General features: G+C 46.2%; 1 protein-coding gene across 4 annotated transcripts in view; it reads left to right on the forward strand.

The window, feature by feature from the left end:
• The first annotated feature begins 4,882 nt into the window (after window positions 1-4,882).
• LOC147902207 (uncharacterized) overlaps window positions 4,883-16,223 on the forward strand; it is a 63,352-nt gene continuing 52,011 nt past the window's right edge. For 3 of the 4 annotated variants that reach the window (XM_087375308.1, XM_087375307.1, XM_087375309.1), the window contains exon 1: window positions 4,885-5,102. The gene's annotated coding sequence lies outside the window, so the exon portion shown is untranslated. Of the gene's footprint in view, window positions 5,103-16,223 lie in introns of all 4 variants that reach the window. The other variant, XM_087375311.1, reaches the window with a different exon arrangement.

Consider the following 16,223-nt stretch of genomic DNA (forward strand, 5'->3'; position numbering starts at 1 on the left):
TGGGACCACCCTTATCGCAATTACAGCTTGTATTTAAAAAAATGCCAAATTTTACCTTGAGGGACCACTTAGAACATGTATAGTAAATTCTTCGAGCAATCTAACAAAATCTCTCCTCAAGGAGTGAAGGCTCCAAAAGGAATGGTAAGAACCTATGCATGGAACTAGCCACCTTATCAAAGACTCAAGCATCCAAAGATGGTACATAGACAATGATACCCACATTGGACACTCTATCAAAAGAAACTGATTAGGAGGAGGCATTCAAAGGAATTGGAAGCACCATGGCACCCTAAAATGATAAAGGCAAGTGAGAGAGAATATTTTAGTCTTGTTCCAACATAGTAAGAGCAAGGTAGAAGATCACAAAACACATTTTTCCCCCCCCCATGAAATGAAACAAACGGTTTGGATTGCTTTCCTCTTAAAAAAGACCTTTTCGGACTGACTTATTCATATTCACCTTAGGTTTCCTCTTATCTTGGATATAGCATAGAGCAACATTCCCTTATTTTGTGGAAGATCGTTATTTATCATGCAAGGGTATCATAGGGCCAAGGGTTTGAACTATTAAGTATGAGCGAGGCCAAGTTACCTGAGTCTTCACACTATAGTCCTCACACTAAGTCTTCACATCATTGAGTATGAGTGAGGCTGAAGTTGAGCGAGGTTGAGTCTTCACATTGAGTACGAGCGAAGCTGGTGAAGTTGAGCGAGGTTGAGTCTTCATGCTATAGTCCTCACACCAAGTCTTCACGCTACGTATGAACGAGGCTAAATTTGCCTGAGTCTTCACGCTATAGTCCTCACATTTGGTCCATTATGGAGGTTTAGGACTTGACAAACATATAGTGCTAGAAAGAAACCGCCCTTTAGTGTATTTTGCACCGGCTGAAAGTGGCTTAGTCTTTAGAATACTGTTTAAGTTTTTGAGTAATTTAGTGTAAGGACTGCTTGACTTGGACTCTAGTGTCTTTTTTTTGGATTGGTTGGTAAAAATATTTTCTGCTAGGATTGCTTTGAGAGTTGCCAATGAGGGCTTTTACACACTGAATGCTGCCCACTAGGTTGGAGCGGGTTGGACCAATGAAAACATGCAAAATAGAATCCTGCTTTACACACTGCTGGAGTTGGCATTTCCATGTTTGCCATGCTTGAGTCCATGTCCAAGGCTTGGTTGCCCAAGTTTGGGTGTTGAAGCTACAGCCAATTGGTGTGTTTCATCCTCTGACAAAACCTTATCCATAGATGAAACATTGAAAGTGAGGAGACCACTTTTCATTAGGCAAGGTCAATTAATAAGGCGCTTTGTGTGCATCCCGCCACACTATGCCATGAATTTTTTATGGTAGGTAGCCTAGGAGGAAGTTTGCCCTTTCTGAACCCTCGTGATGCCAAGTGTCACAATCTAAGACATTCATCCTCTTGAAGATCCAATGGCTTGACACCTATGGATTGCGAGGGAAGTTTGCCCTTTCAGAACCCTCGTGATACCAAGTGTCACAATCTAAGACGTTCATTCTCCTTAAGATCCAACCATTTGACACCTATGGCTTGCGAGGGAAGTTTGCCCTTTCTAAACCCTTGTGATTCCAAGTGTCACAATCTAAGATGTTTATCCTCCTTAACGTCCAATGGTTTGACACCTATGGCTTTGATTTATGTTATTTTTGGATATTTCGCTTTTAGACCGATAGACTTATTTGAGCCTAGATGACGCTGTCGAGATCTCTCGCATCAGGCATGCACGAGGAAACGAAACACTAATTGTATGTCAGCAAGCTTAGATTAAGATACATTGCAAGCTAGATTGATCGCGCATATTTTTCTATCCCCCCATCCCTACCTATCTCTTCACAACTTCAAGTTACATTGTAAGCAAAACAATCCTAGCAATGGACAAGGAGTCAATGAGAAGAATCACCGATTGCCAAAATCACATGCTTTGCTACTTTGCTACTTTTTTAAAACTCCCAAAAGCAACGCCTCAGAAGCTTTTCTTTGGCTCCATGTTATTTATATCATCCTTGAGCTTGCCATGGGGCCTTATTCTGCTTTTTATTACATGTAATCTCTTCCCGGCTTGGCCATCTTCGCTTCCTTCGCACTCTCAATCTATCCCTTAACGCACTCTCAACAACATTCCATCTCAACTCGAAGCTTGTAGGCGTTGAAAGTGCTTCATGTCTCTCAAGATAATCTAACTGGCATAAGGAAAGAGACAACCTCGAGTCATAAGATTATCAAAACGAACTTGGTAAGAAGAATGTTGCATATGCGGGATGGCTTTCATAGTGATAAGTAGGGACATATCTAGAAAGTTGGAAACTTGTGGCCGAAATTGGGTGTAATGTCCACATAAATCGAAAGGGTATTTGATAATCTCAGCGTAATCAGCTACAGGTAGAACGTAGGAACCACACCCATTGCGTGGGATAGAATTGAAAAGATGATAATCAGAAGCGCCATTTTGAACAGGGGAATGCAGGGAAACAACATCATAGGGTATGAGCTTCTTATGACCCTCAACGAAGAGCGCAAAGCAAAGAGAGCAGGAATAGTAGCAGTGGGTAGCCTACTCGAATTTGGACCAGCTCTTAGCCTACTCCGAAAATGCGAGTGTTGTCAAAACGTAGAAGGTGGACAAAGGGTGTGTTTTATTCTTGAAAAAATTACAGATAAGGGGTTTATAAATTAGGCCTTGAATGCATGTGATATGGAGGGTTTACATGAACCCCCCGAGGTCAGTGCCTCTAAATTTTTGATTTTGCAACACAAATATATATCATCAACCAAAGAGCCCGATTGTATGCCTGCGAATATGCAGCAGATATTGAGAACATGACCAGCTCAAGAGACCATCAAGGTGTTAATTCGATCATCCCGTGTTGGGCCAATTTGCAAGGCTATCAGCCAATTCGCAGGGTTACCGGCCACAATAAACTTTCTGGGTTACTGGACATTGAGCCACATAAACTTCAAATGACTAGCATCCCTGCAATTGACTTCTTGGGTCCTTATAGTAGTTTGTGGAGGCGATATAAAGGCTGTAAATCTCCACCAATATTGCTTGAATCTTCTAGTGATTTTGGGGCCATTGCCCGGAGTGACATCATGAAAGAATGACAGTCTAAAATCCTTTTAGATGGTGACCACAGTGCTTTGACACACTTTATATGCAGTTCCATTTAAAACACGTCCTCAATTCTCAGTTGAGGAAGATCGTCCACACCATTGTCTCTCCCCAGATTTTCAATTGACTCCAAAGTTAAGATTTGTTTGGTATCAGTGGGGCAAGAACGAGCTTACCCAATTGCTTATGAGGCACTCCATGCTCATGGCAATAAGAATATATGGTCAGCCTTCCTTGAATGCACAGATGTGCCTAGCCATACATAACCCAGTCAGGTAATCAAGGGCAAATTCGACTGCAGATGGGACGCTTTCTTCAGTCCCATTGTAGTTACATCTTCTTTCTCTTAACAGCCGGTATTTTTGGTAGGAAAATCCTTCTTTGAATTTCGTGCAATATTAAGAGATACCTTTAGTGAACCTCATGGCACATCCTCGAGCTTGTGCCAGTGCCTATAGTAGATGTAGCTTCAACCACATAGACACCGTGCCTTTCATAGCCAATTGTCTTGCAATGGCCAGGCCTACAACACTGGCTCCAATTACGACGTAGTCACAAGAAATCCCCTACTGTTGAAAGGAGCTATTGTGATGGACTTGGGTGTGGAACATGCATATTAAGGTGTGAAATTTTTGGCCCTTTCATCATGTTCTTTGGTACTCAAGACAGGTGAAGATTGGGAGAGCTTGCCCCAAGCTTCTTCCTCACCTTGATGGTTCCAATTGTTTGCAGCAAAAGGTGGAGGAAAGAAAGTATTAGCAGTCGCTCGTGGTAAAATTACCGGTGTTTGACTACGATTATGACTATTGACATCCATGTAATATGCCAATATCTTATCCATTCACGAGACTTATTCTCGACGTTTAGATTCTCAACATTGATATTGTCAACACCCAGGGAAGGGCCCGTTTACTTGGATTAACTCTTTGGGCAAGGAAGCGCGCAGCCTCCTTGCCCACACTATGCATGGTTATAATAATTATATATTATATATTATCACACAAATATTTTCAATTATTCATCCATTCAAAATTGCTTGTTTTCCTAAATTCTTACAACATTCCTCTCTTTCGATGCATGTTCTTGACACTAGGGAGCAAGGAAATCCAAGCTTGATGCAAAATCGAAAGATATCGACACCTTTATATATATAATTGTAGTCCATGTGACAAGATTGTATAGACGGCAAGGATGATCAGTTATTGATTTGCCTTATTCATGTACTTGTTTGACTTCAGGTTCCAAAATATGGGCATCATGAAATCAATAATAAATCACCACCCTTGACATTTGCAGGGAGGATCGGGTCCAAACAGACCCTGTGTCGTGTCTCATGTCCACATACTCATTTGCTTTTTTCCTTTAAAATTTTGATAAGATCCTAGGATTCAGGTTCAATTTCAAGTTAGTAGTAATGTGCTCAACAACGGAAAGGCTCAAATCTAGTTGGTTAGCCACAGGTTGGGCGGAGTTTGGGCACACCTCTGTGGTGTGTATCCCCTTGAGCATCAATAATCTTGTCAAGGTCGCGGCTGGCGTTTGATCATAGTGAAACGATTGGAGTCGGTGCTTTCAAAACAGTTGAATGGGCCCCTGTCAACATGAGTGAGAGGCTCCCGACGAGGGTGAGTGGCAAGTTCCTTATGACCTTTTTCATGTTGGAGAGTCGCCAATATAATCTCTCCTCGAATCAAAAATCACCACGAAGGCAATAAATGCATGATCTCCTTAGATGCGGGGGCACTATAACTATTATTAAATGCCACCATTAGATTCTCTTCACTCACACTCTCACTTTCACACGACGCCACACGAATCTTCAGCTAGCCATCCCTCATTTCGCTTCCTGGCTTGGAATCTCAGAAGCTCATCATTCACTGTTTGATCTACACATGCTCAGACAGCTTCAACCAATCAGATCAACACCATGATCGCTGCCTTCGGCTTCTTCTGTCGCTAACTCATACAGGTCTCTTTGCAAACTTCGCTTTGATGGTCTTAAACACTTAGTACGCTTTCTGGTACTCCATTTCACGCTGGCTAGCGCTTTATTCTTTTCTCTAACCAGCGGCAACGTGCTCCCGTTGCCCTGACAATATTGGGTGACGCTGAGAGTAACTCCAGAGTCTACGCAATACAGTTAAAACGCACTTCAATTTGTGGATAGCCTGTTAGACATCGTGTGTCATGCGAACGAAAACTTTGTACGTCGCATTTGCGAAATGCTATTTTGAGAACGCTGATCGATCTTAGCTTGGTAGTGTCCTTGTCCAAACTTATGTCTATGCGCTTACATACTGTGTATCAAGTTTAGTTCCGAATATGTGCTGAAGTGTGGTGGACATGCTTCGGAAGGCACAATCCATTTACTCAACGGAATCTTGGTTGTTGTAGTCATCTCAGATCACTTTAGTTTGAGTTGCTCGCTAAGCAAGTGTGTTTTTGTAGAGTAAGGCCTTTTATATGACTCTCCCTTAAAATCTTGTCATCGCATGCATGAACTTCCCTAAGAAACTCATGAATGTTCAGATTGCCGTTCAGAAATGGCAAACAATAGTGTGGCTTGACTCTATGATTGAGTAGGGACTCGCAGCAGGCATGACCAATTTCTGGGTAACTTTGTGGGCTGGGTTGGTTGGAAAGGCGCTATGTGGCACTGGAGTGGAAAAAGGGAAATCAACATATCGAGGGAGCTTTCTCACCACTAGCAGCTCCTTGCCATCATTCGGCACCTCTGTGAAGTAAGAGGCCTTTAAAGGAGGCTGAAATGCAATGGGCTGGAGAGCAACGGAGCAAAATTAAGTCTGGGCTGATGAAGAGAGCAAGTATATGTGGGGACTGTTTCACCAAAGTGTGTCCCAGGTTCAGAGATCTCAAACGGGCAGCCAAACTGTGTGAACTTTGCTGTGTTCTGAGTGTCTGCCAACTTCACCGGCCTTTTGTCTGCCTGCTTAGCAGCCAAAATGCTTGTGTGCCTTGGACACAAGGTGGAAAGGGTCTACTAAGTCTCAGCCCCACGTCTTGAGGAGCTGTTGCATTGGGACCTGGTGAAGTTTATTGTGATCCCGCCTTCGAGGCTTACTGGCCTGCTAGCATACATGATATTTCTTTGGCAATGCTGTATAATTTGGCTTGTTTAGTGCAAGGTTTCTATTTTATGGGGTTGAAGTGAAATCAAATAAAGTAATTTAATCTGGGACTGCCCTAGTTGCACAATGCAGTGGCAACCAGAATCGACATGGCCTGATCTGGAAAAACAATCCTACACAGTGTCTGAGGGGTGCATATATAAGCAGGGGCTCATCTCCATTTCACAAAAGTTGGAGCATCTTGGAGGAGCCCAAGAGCAGCCCAACAAGCAGTCCATTTCACCCCATAGAGGCGGCTCTAGCACAACAGTTTAGCACTTGGTTGGAAGCACCACAAATAGGTTCTAGAGCGTCCTGTTATGATGAATTTGGAGCAGTGCTGCCTTAAGGCAGATGTGCCTTCTCTTCAGTGACAACTCCAACGGAGCCGTTAGTGTCTTTTCTCTCATTTGTGTATTCAAGTGCAAGGAATATAAAAAATACTCTCAGCTGATTGGGAAGTGAGGGGTTGGGGCCGAAGGGCAATTGCTGTCAGAAATATACAGAGAATGGTTGCTGTAGCTAAACCCTTACAGCGGAATGTTCCCATGGATCACACTACTCTCAGATCTCCCTCACAGGGCTTGCTTACAAGTAGATCATAAGTCTGGGGAAGTACTCAGCAATACAGGCAACAAAGCATTTTCATTACCTTGCTCCACGATGTATGTACAAGAGCCAATCCAAAAATATTTGGGGACTGACCTACTACAGCCAAAGTGCTGCTATCTATGAACGACTGGCCAACCCAGGTTCGTGTGGAGTAATCAGCCCCCCCTTCGTTTTTTTTCGGCATCTGCAGCTTCTTTTTGGGAGCTGGTCTCAAGACGGGTCATTTGTGGCTGAGTCCGTGGCAAATTGTTCGTGGCAAGCTGCTTTGGTCCTTTGGCTTTCCACAGCACGCTTCAAGGCTGATGTTCCGCTTCGGGGAGAGTTTTTGGGCTGTTTCCCTGCTATACGGCCTCCTTTGCTGAGTTTTTTGGGCCTTTTTTGCCTCTTGGTGAAGAACTAGCAGGCCGTAGTCTCTAGCAGGTGTGGCAGGTTCTTTTGGTAGCTTCCCTCCTCCTTTCCCTTCTTTTGCACTTTCTTTTGCTCTTGGCTTAAGGGCTGGTGCCATCTGTCCTTCGCCAAGTGCCTTTTTCCTTTTCTTTCCCCCCCTTTCTTCTTCGCATGGGCGCAGTTTTTTGCTTTTCTTGGAGTAAGAGATTTTCGGTGGTGACCTTTGGTTTGGCTAGAGGGCCTCTATGGCAGAACCCTCGATTCCCCTAGCCATTAAGGTTCTCCTCTCTCTAGATGATAAGCAACAGGTGAAGCAAGTAGTGCAGTCACTCCAGGACAGAGCGGTAGTACGCAGAATTATTGGCCTCGCACCCAAGACAAGACAGGTGAGATTGGATTCAAGCAAGCTTGGCACTAGAAGGGGACCACATCCAGGTGGTCACCAACTACGGGAGAGGTGTCTTCCTCCTCCAGCTGAGCTCCCCCGACACCATCCTGGTACTTGTGGAGCAAAGTCCCATCCTCCTTGGCCCCCACTTGGTGTATCTCTTTCCTTGGTACCATGGCTTCACGGTGGAGGACATGGATCGACCCATCATGTTCCTTTTCCAGTGACGCTACGCTTCCTGGGCCTCCCATGGGAGTACAGAGCCATCCTTCCCTCCATGGGTCGGGCCTTTGGTACCGTGCCGGAGTCCCCCATGGAGACTATTGTAGTGACAGATGATAGTGTCCCTCGGCTCGGGGTGGTTGTAGAGGACCCAACGTCTCTTCCAAAGGTGAATCTCCTTGAGACCCTTGAGGGGGGAACGCTCCGACAGAGGCTAGAGGTATTTGGGTTACCAGGTTAGCGTCTACGTTGCAGGCAGATGGGCCACCTAGCCAGAGATTGTTGCACCAGAGGTCAGGGTTATGGTCGGACCCCTTCTCCCCTTAGTAGGATGGACTGAGACAACAGAGGGAGCCTCAGGTGGATAGGACCCAGCGGCCCTACTTGCAGTAGTAGCGTTAGTCCCAGACCTCCTCGGTGGAGCCCTCGGAGGGAAGATGGACTGAGGTGGAAAAGAAGAAGAAGAAATCGAGCCGGTGGGCCACAGAGAGCTGTAGGCAGTGGGCCGACCACAGGAGGAGAGTGCAGGCAGTCTCCCACTCCCAGGAGGAGCAGACAGGAGTCCCATTTTCCTCGAAAGGTGGGGCATCTGCCCCTCTCGTAGCCCTTGTTGGAGTAGGGAGCCCGAGCTTACAGCCCCCCCCCCCACAACAACAGTAGGCTATAGGAGTGGTTGAGCACTTGGAGGCTATGGCTTTTTCCCGTCCGCCCTTCACCATTGAAGAGGGGAAGGCCTAGAGTTTGCAAGGGCCCACGCAATAGCGAGACTGGTGGACATCCTCCTTGCCCGTCCCCCCCTCCTCCCGCCCTCTGGACTCTCCTCTTCCCCTCCCTCCCCATGCCCCCCTTGCTGTCATCACCCTAGTCACGGCCCCCCCCCCTCCAGCGCCCCCTCCCTACTCACGTCGCGGAGGACAAGTAGGGAGAGGCCTCCTTTGCTGAGATATAGGGAATAGATAGGAGCACTTGGGAGCAGTGTATTTTTGCAGTCAGTGGCAAAGACACCTGAAGGGAGGCAAAGTTTACTAGGCTCCCTAGTAGCGTCCATTTCTCTTTTGGTCAAAGGAGACATGATAGCTTGTTGGAGCGCTTGAACATATTTTATGTTGGTGACTGGGTGCTGCATAGGGAGGCTCCACGGGCATCTTAGCAAGTACCACGATGTCAGATCACTCTCTAGTCGTCCTCCACCTAGAGCAGCCCCACCGGGGACTCCCCCAAAAGGGGGTTTGCATTCGAGACGATCTCTTATAGGAGGCGGAGGTTCAACAGGCCAAGGAGGGTTGGGCATCATGGGTAGCCGATACGATCCAACGGAGTAGCTAGGAGCTAAATTCCCAAGCCCTTCGGTGGAGACATGCTCTCCAGCAGAGAGAGCGAGCATTGCAACAGGATCTGGCGTCCATGGAGAGGCTTTGAGAGTAGGACCCAAGTTCCCAGTGGCTTCGCGACAAGTATGGCTTGACTTGCAGGCCACGCAGACTCATCGGGCTGAGTTCTTGTACCACTCCTCCAGGTTTAGATGGGTACAGCAAGGGGATAGGATGACCATATAGTTATTCCATACCATTGGGCCCTGGTCAGTGGGAACTCAGCTTTAGAGGCCGAGAGACGAGCAGGGATAGATGCACACGGACCCTTAGGAGATCCTTGAGCTGACCAGGGATTTTTATCGGCAGTTGTTTTTGTCAGAGGAGCAGTCATAAGCGACTCTGATAGCTCGAGTAGGCAGTTTGGGTGCAAGTTTTGACGGTTGTCTCGGAGAGCTTGAGTCATAAGGAGCCATCCCCTCCACCTTCCCCCTCCTCCAAGCACAAACATTTGAATACTCCTATGGTGGATAGGTCCTCATAACTGCTATGCGAGAATCGACTGAGACTCCCCCTATGGTCACTACCCCCTTCGATTTGGTTCTCGACCCTCCACTAGCTGAAGATGACAATGAACTTAACATCACCTTGGGCTAGCTAAAGGTAGAACTCAACCTCTCCAAATCACGTGCTCTCAACCTAGAAGTAGCAAACAACTGCATTGTATTTGTTAAGTCTAGACTTTTATTGTGAAGGCCTTTTTTTTCCCACGATATTGAAGATATAACAAAAAGCTCAATGTTGACATTAAGAAAACTTATGTTTGTAACATCCTTTCAAGATGAAACTGCTATTTTATAAGTAGATAGTTAAATCAATGGAAATGGATTCTTGTATGAAACATTGCAAAGTTTACAATAATATATGCATTGCAAAGTTCTCAAACTTATATTCTCTCAAATGAATTTGTGAATCATGAATGGAAGTCTTATGAGTTAGGGAAAATTTTTAATGATGTTGCATAAGTTTCCCTAACAATATGGCACTATTTTTGTACTAAATCAAAAGTAAATCTCTTGCACTAAGTTTCCACAAACAAAATTGAAGTATTCACATGTTCATGAACCATCGTTTCGAAAGTTACAATTCATCTAACGCTTCCCAATACAAAGTCTACAAAGTTTCATTGTCCAAAACAGGTTTAATTGCAAATTTCTTTATTACTTGGCCCAAAATGTAGGGACTTGAAAAGTTACTACAAATTTTGGCATATTTGTGCCAAATAGTCGTTGCATTGGCTTGGTTTACAAATGTGTCTTATGTGTCTTATGTATCATAGAGTAATCACTAATTGAACTTCACAAGAAGTACAAAAAATTTAAAATTGGAAATTTTGTTATTATCTAGCAATCTTCATAAACTCATCATCTACACTTGTCAGAGGAAGATGATGTAGCTGCTAATGGTCATGGTTGAGCTAGTAGACAAGAAGGTATCTTTGCTAGTTTATTGCCATCAAGATGTACAGACTATCAGTAAGGATCCTTGCATGAAATATTTAAAGTGGTGATGGTTTGCGATTGGTCTTGGAGGTGAGTGGAGCGTAGGGTGGTGTGTGCATGCATGTGTGACGTGTCTCATCTATTGAGTGTTTCAATGTAGGAAGGAAGAGAAGGAGGTGTGAGAAGGAACGTGATGTGAGTGGACTGATGTATAATCGTTTGATTTAGGAAGTGAAGTGGTGTGTGAGGTGATTGTGAGGAATTCTAAGCCGAGGCCAAATGAGAGCCAGTAGTTGTATATGGAAATGGTGACAAGAAAACTAAGAGGGGGATTTTTGTTGGAAAGGTCACCTCCCCATCTGTAAGCCCCCATATGAGGAGAGCATGGGGGAGGGAGACCTAGGGCAGTACCCAACAGGAAAAGAGAGAAAGGGGCTGCCACATAGACAGCATCATGGCTGGCATGAGGGCAGCACATCTAGAACTGTTAAGGGCGGGTCAGAGGGCCAGGAAAGTACGGAGCAGAAGCAAGACAGTCTGGGACAGATTGTGGAGGATCTAGGACATGGAGGCGCACTGTTTGCAGAGGCGCAGACATGGCAGGGAGTGCAGGCTCAGATCTGCAGCAAGGAATGTGACTGTCAGTGGGCAGGTGGCAGGCCTTTTATAGGCTGCATATTTGCCTTGAATGGAGGGCCAAAAGCCCTGGAAGTTTGGGCCATAAAAGGCCTGACTTGTGAGCCCTTTAAGGGCGGTTTTTACAGACTGAGTTGGTTTTTACAGACTGGTCGGTTTTTTGGTGCAGGCCTTGGGGCCTATATAAGGAGGCCATTCAGGCCTCATTTCAACATCATCTGGAGCAGCAATTCCATCAGCAGAAAGAGCAGCAGCAGGGCTACCTTTGGGCCTATAGTCAGGAGGAGAAAGAAGTGCCTTGTGCTGCAGACTTAGCTTGCAGGAAGCTGCCCACCTAGACTGGTTTCCAGACAGCAAGGTGGAGAAGATCATTCTAGACGGAAAGTCTACTCACGCTCGAGGTGGAGCACGCGGACTCTAGTCTAGAGATAGCCAGCAGATAGGAGAAGGACTTTGTGGTAAGATCAGAGGACCACACCATTGGTGGGACTCTGGATCTGTCTCTTTTGTATTGTGTCCATAGTTGTGGACGGAAATATATATTTTGGTGGTTTCTCTATCTGATTGGTTCATTGTCTATTGATGAGTCTGCACACCTATTGAATGCACATAAGTAAAGAAGTTTGTGATTCCACACCCACACCGCACACTGTGTGAGCTCCTGGGCATTACTATAAGTCTTCCGCTGCGCGTACCCTCTGTTGGGTTTTTTCCAACATGGTATCAGAGCACAAGTAGGAGGCTCACTGGTGTGGGAGCCTGAAGGTAGGGACCTTGCTGAAGGACGACCCTGATTCAGAAGCTCTAGGGAATCGACTTCCACGACTGGAGGATTGTGCCCTTGCGAGAAGGAGGGTGACTCAGGTTTAGTTAGGTGCGTTCAGAGTTCTGGTTTACTGCATTTGAGTTTGGTTGACTTTGCTGTGTGGTATATACAGCAGAGATGTTGACAGCCTCTTCAGCCCCTGCTATCCCTTCCTCCTCCTCCAGTCTTCTCTCTTTCACTATCCCTAACTTTGGAGAGTCTGGGAACCTGGACGGGACTAATTACCCGATCTGGAAAGTGAAGATCCGGAGTCATTTAGTGGCTCGAAAGTTGTGGAAGCTGACCACGGGAGAGGAGTTGAAGCCGGCAGACATGGTGGACAGTAAAGGGAAGGTACTCATTGCAGTAGACAGAGAAGAGCTTGAAGCTTGGGAAGAAAGAGATGCCCATGCCCTGGCAATAATCATAGGGACTACGGCGGACTCTGTTCTTCCGCATATCCAGCTGGCCGAGACGTCAGTAGAGGCGTGGGCTACACTGAAGGATCTGTACGAGACAGATAATACCTCCCGGATCGTGCTTCTTCAGCATCAACTATACAATCTTGATATGGAAGAAGGCGATACGGTACATAGCCATTTGACGAAGGTCAAGGTGGTGCGGGATGAGCTGGCAGCAATTGGTCAGAAGACGGACTCATGTCATCTAGCCTTGATGGTATTGAGGAGATTGCCTCGGAGTTTCAAGAGCTTTGTTACGGCTGTGACAGCAGGACAGAGGACCAAACCTCTGACATTTGAGGAGTTGTGTCCCTTAGTGCTATAGGAGGAAGCTCGGGAGAAGCTCTACAATGGGGACAAAGATGACAAGGCGATGCTGGTGAAGGATTCTGTAGGTAAGGGAAAGGGCAAGCCTAACAGTGGCAAGTCCAATAAAGATGACTCTGATGATGAGGGGACTTCGAAGAGGAAGCACAAGAAGAAGTGTTTCTATTGTGATACGCCCGGACATTTTGCAAAGGACTGCATAAAGAAAAAGGCGGATCTGAAAAACAAACAGGAGTCTGACCCAGATTCAGAGGGAAAGGCCAAAGCTAATGTGGTAATCGAAGAATTGTTCCTGGTGACATCACCGAGTGTTACCGAGGTCAGGTATGTTGATCCCGAAATCACAGTAAGGATGTCTGACATAGAGATGTGGGTCGACGAGGAGTCAGATGCCTTTGTGAAGGTGAAGGACAGTATGGGGCGCTTGGTACCTTCCAGGTGTATGGCTGTTGACACTGACACAAGGGTGGATTCCATGGAAAGCCCTGGGGTCTCATGGTCAGATGAATGCTGGACTTCAGAAGGGGACAGTACAGGATTACACAGGATCTTGGCAGGTGCCTCATTGAGGTACAGGGTTTGCTTTCAGAGCGAACATTCAGGCAGTACAACAGTCTGGTATGTATTTGATATTCTGCATTTGAGCCTTTATAGCATGCTGTGGAGGGATTCTGCTCTTCATTTGTCTCAGGTGATAAGAGATTGGAAGGAATTGGCCTTCTTCGAAGGCAGAAGGGGAAGTTTTGGTGCTTCTTCAAATCTCGGACGCAGATTGCTAGAAGGTGGTGGACAAAGAGTACTGAAGCCAGAAGAGTACCTGCTTGAGAACTCAGCGAGAGTTCATGGTCCAGGTTATCTGCATAAATTCATTGGTTGCAGACCTTGCCAAAGGAAGGACGGGTTGAAACAGACCCTCAGAGCATGGTGCCTGGAAGACTCCAGGTTGTTCACTCATTATGAGGGGGATGACTGGAAGATCGTGACGGCTGGGTTGCTCAAGTTCAGAGGCGGGAATGTGACTGAAGGAGGTGGTACCAGGAGGTGCTACCAGAGACGGACCTGTGTACCAGGATGGTGTGCGGAAGCGGAACCGGACCTGGTGGAGCAGGAGCCACTGGATGAAAAGCCAGAAAAAGATTTCGACACCGAAAGGTTCCAGAGGACTACAACCAGGGAGTTACTGGAGCATCTTCATCGACGTGTTGGCATTGGGCTGAGATGTGTCGGTGAGAGGGGGTGTTGGAAAGGTCACCTCCCCATTTGTAAGCCCCCATATGAGGAGAGCATGGGGGAGGGAGACCTAGGGCAGTACCCAACAGGAAAAGAGAGAAAGGGGCTGCCACATAGACAGCATCATGGCTGGCATGAGGGCAGCACATCTTGAACTGTTAAGGGCGGGTCAGAGGGCCAGGAAAGTACGGAGCAGAAGAAAGACAGTCTGGGACAGATTGCGGAGGATCTAGGACATGGAGGCGCACTGTTTGCAGAGGCGCAGACATGGCAGGGAGTGCAGGCTCAGATCTGTAGCAAGGAATGTGACTGTCAGTGGGCAGGTGGCAGGCCTTTTATAGGCTGCATATTTGCCTTGAATGGAGGGCCAAAAGCCCTGGAAGTTTGGGCCATAAACGGCCTGACTTGTGAGCCCTTTAAGGGCAGTTTTTACAGACTGAGTCGGTTTTTACAGACTGGTCGGTTTTTTGGTGCAGGCCTTGGGGCCTATATAAGGAGGCCATTCAGGCCTCATTTCAACATCATCTGGAGCAGCAATTCCATCAGCAGAAAGAGCAGCAGCAGGGCTACCTTTGGGCCTACAGTCAGGAGGAGAAAGAAGTGCCTTGTGCTGCAGACTTAGCTTGCAGGAAGCTGCCCACCTAGACTGGTTTCCAGACAGCAAGGTGGAGAAGATCATTCTAGACGGAAAGTCTACTCACGCTCGAGGTGGAGCACGCGGACTCTAGTCTAGAGATAGCCAGCAGATAGGAGAAGGACTTTGTGGTAAGATCAGAGGACCACACCATTGGTGGGACTCTGGATCTGTCTCTTTTGTATTGTGTCCATAGTTGTGGATGGAAATATATATTTTGGTGGTTTCTCTATCTGATTGGTTCATTGTCTATTGATGAGTCTGCACACCTATTGAATGCACATAAGTAAAGAAGTTTGTGATTCCACACCCACACCGCACACTGTGTGAGCTCCTGGGCATTACTATAAGTCTTCCGCTGCGTGTACCCTCTGTTGGGTATTTTCTAACAATTTTCACAGTTATCTAATGAAGAGGCTTTGGAATTGTTAGTGTGCAAAAGTTATTAGGCATAAGGTGGAGCCAAGCAAGAAGGATTTGCAAGAAAACGGTGTGTAGGCTTGAGATTAAAAAACTTGCCAATGGTAGTGTATACTTGTTCTTTACTGGTGATGTTCCTACTGTGGGAGAGCTGTGAGAGTTTTTGGCATACCAGTGTGAGACTTCGTTCAAATGCTATGCTGTGCAGTTAATGGGGAAAGGTCTTATTACTATGTATTTTAGAAGAAATTTGTAATGATGTTCTTGGGATGTCATGCATGTTTGATGGCGTTGCTATTGTGGCAATTTTGTGGTCTCCCTTGTTTAGTATTGATGAGTTTCTATTCAAGGACTGCCTGATGTGGGTGAAATTTCCAAGCATGCCTGCTTAGCTAGGGAGGTTAGTTGATATGGTTACTAATGGTCTTGGTAGGGTTCCGGATTAGTAGTAAAGGAGTTTGGACCAAAGTGAGATAGGCAACTGAAGACTCCAAAATATATGGATGTGCAAATGGGTGAGGACTTGTGGTCATGCAGAAGGTCATTTATAGTCCACCATCTCTCGATGCATATAATATTTGTGTAAGCAAGTAGGTCAATATGTTCGTTGCTATCCTACAAGGACCAGACTACAAGTTTGTCTTGTGGAGAGAAGACAAAAAACTTGTGGAACGAGCATGGATGATGTGATCGGGTTGGATCGAATGTCAATCAATAAGGGGAGTGATGTGGCTAGTCGTGAGCTTGATGCTCATGGTGTGGCAAAGATTTCGTGTAATGTCGGCGCTTATGAGATGCCTAGTGGTAGATTGGATGGTATGCAAGGTAATTGAAGGGCTCTAGAAGAATGTTTGAAAGTAGGGAAGGTAGATGCAAGATCAGAGTTGTCTAGGCCAGTGGATTCTATAACCACAGATGAATCATGGAAAGTGGTGGGGTGGAGAGGAAATGTGGTGGCACCCTAGGGAGAGTGGGGTTGCCGTTTGCAATGCCACAGAATAATTGCTACCGGATAAGAGCCACAAGAA

Source organism: Dipteris shenzhenensis, chromosome 5 (assembly GCF_047967505.1).
Source record: "Dipteris shenzhenensis isolate YYH24624 ecotype China chromosome 5, Dip_SZ_1.0, whole genome shotgun sequence".
In the NCBI taxonomy this organism is placed as follows: Eukaryota; Viridiplantae; Streptophyta; class Polypodiopsida; order Gleicheniales; family Dipteridaceae; genus Dipteris; species Dipteris shenzhenensis.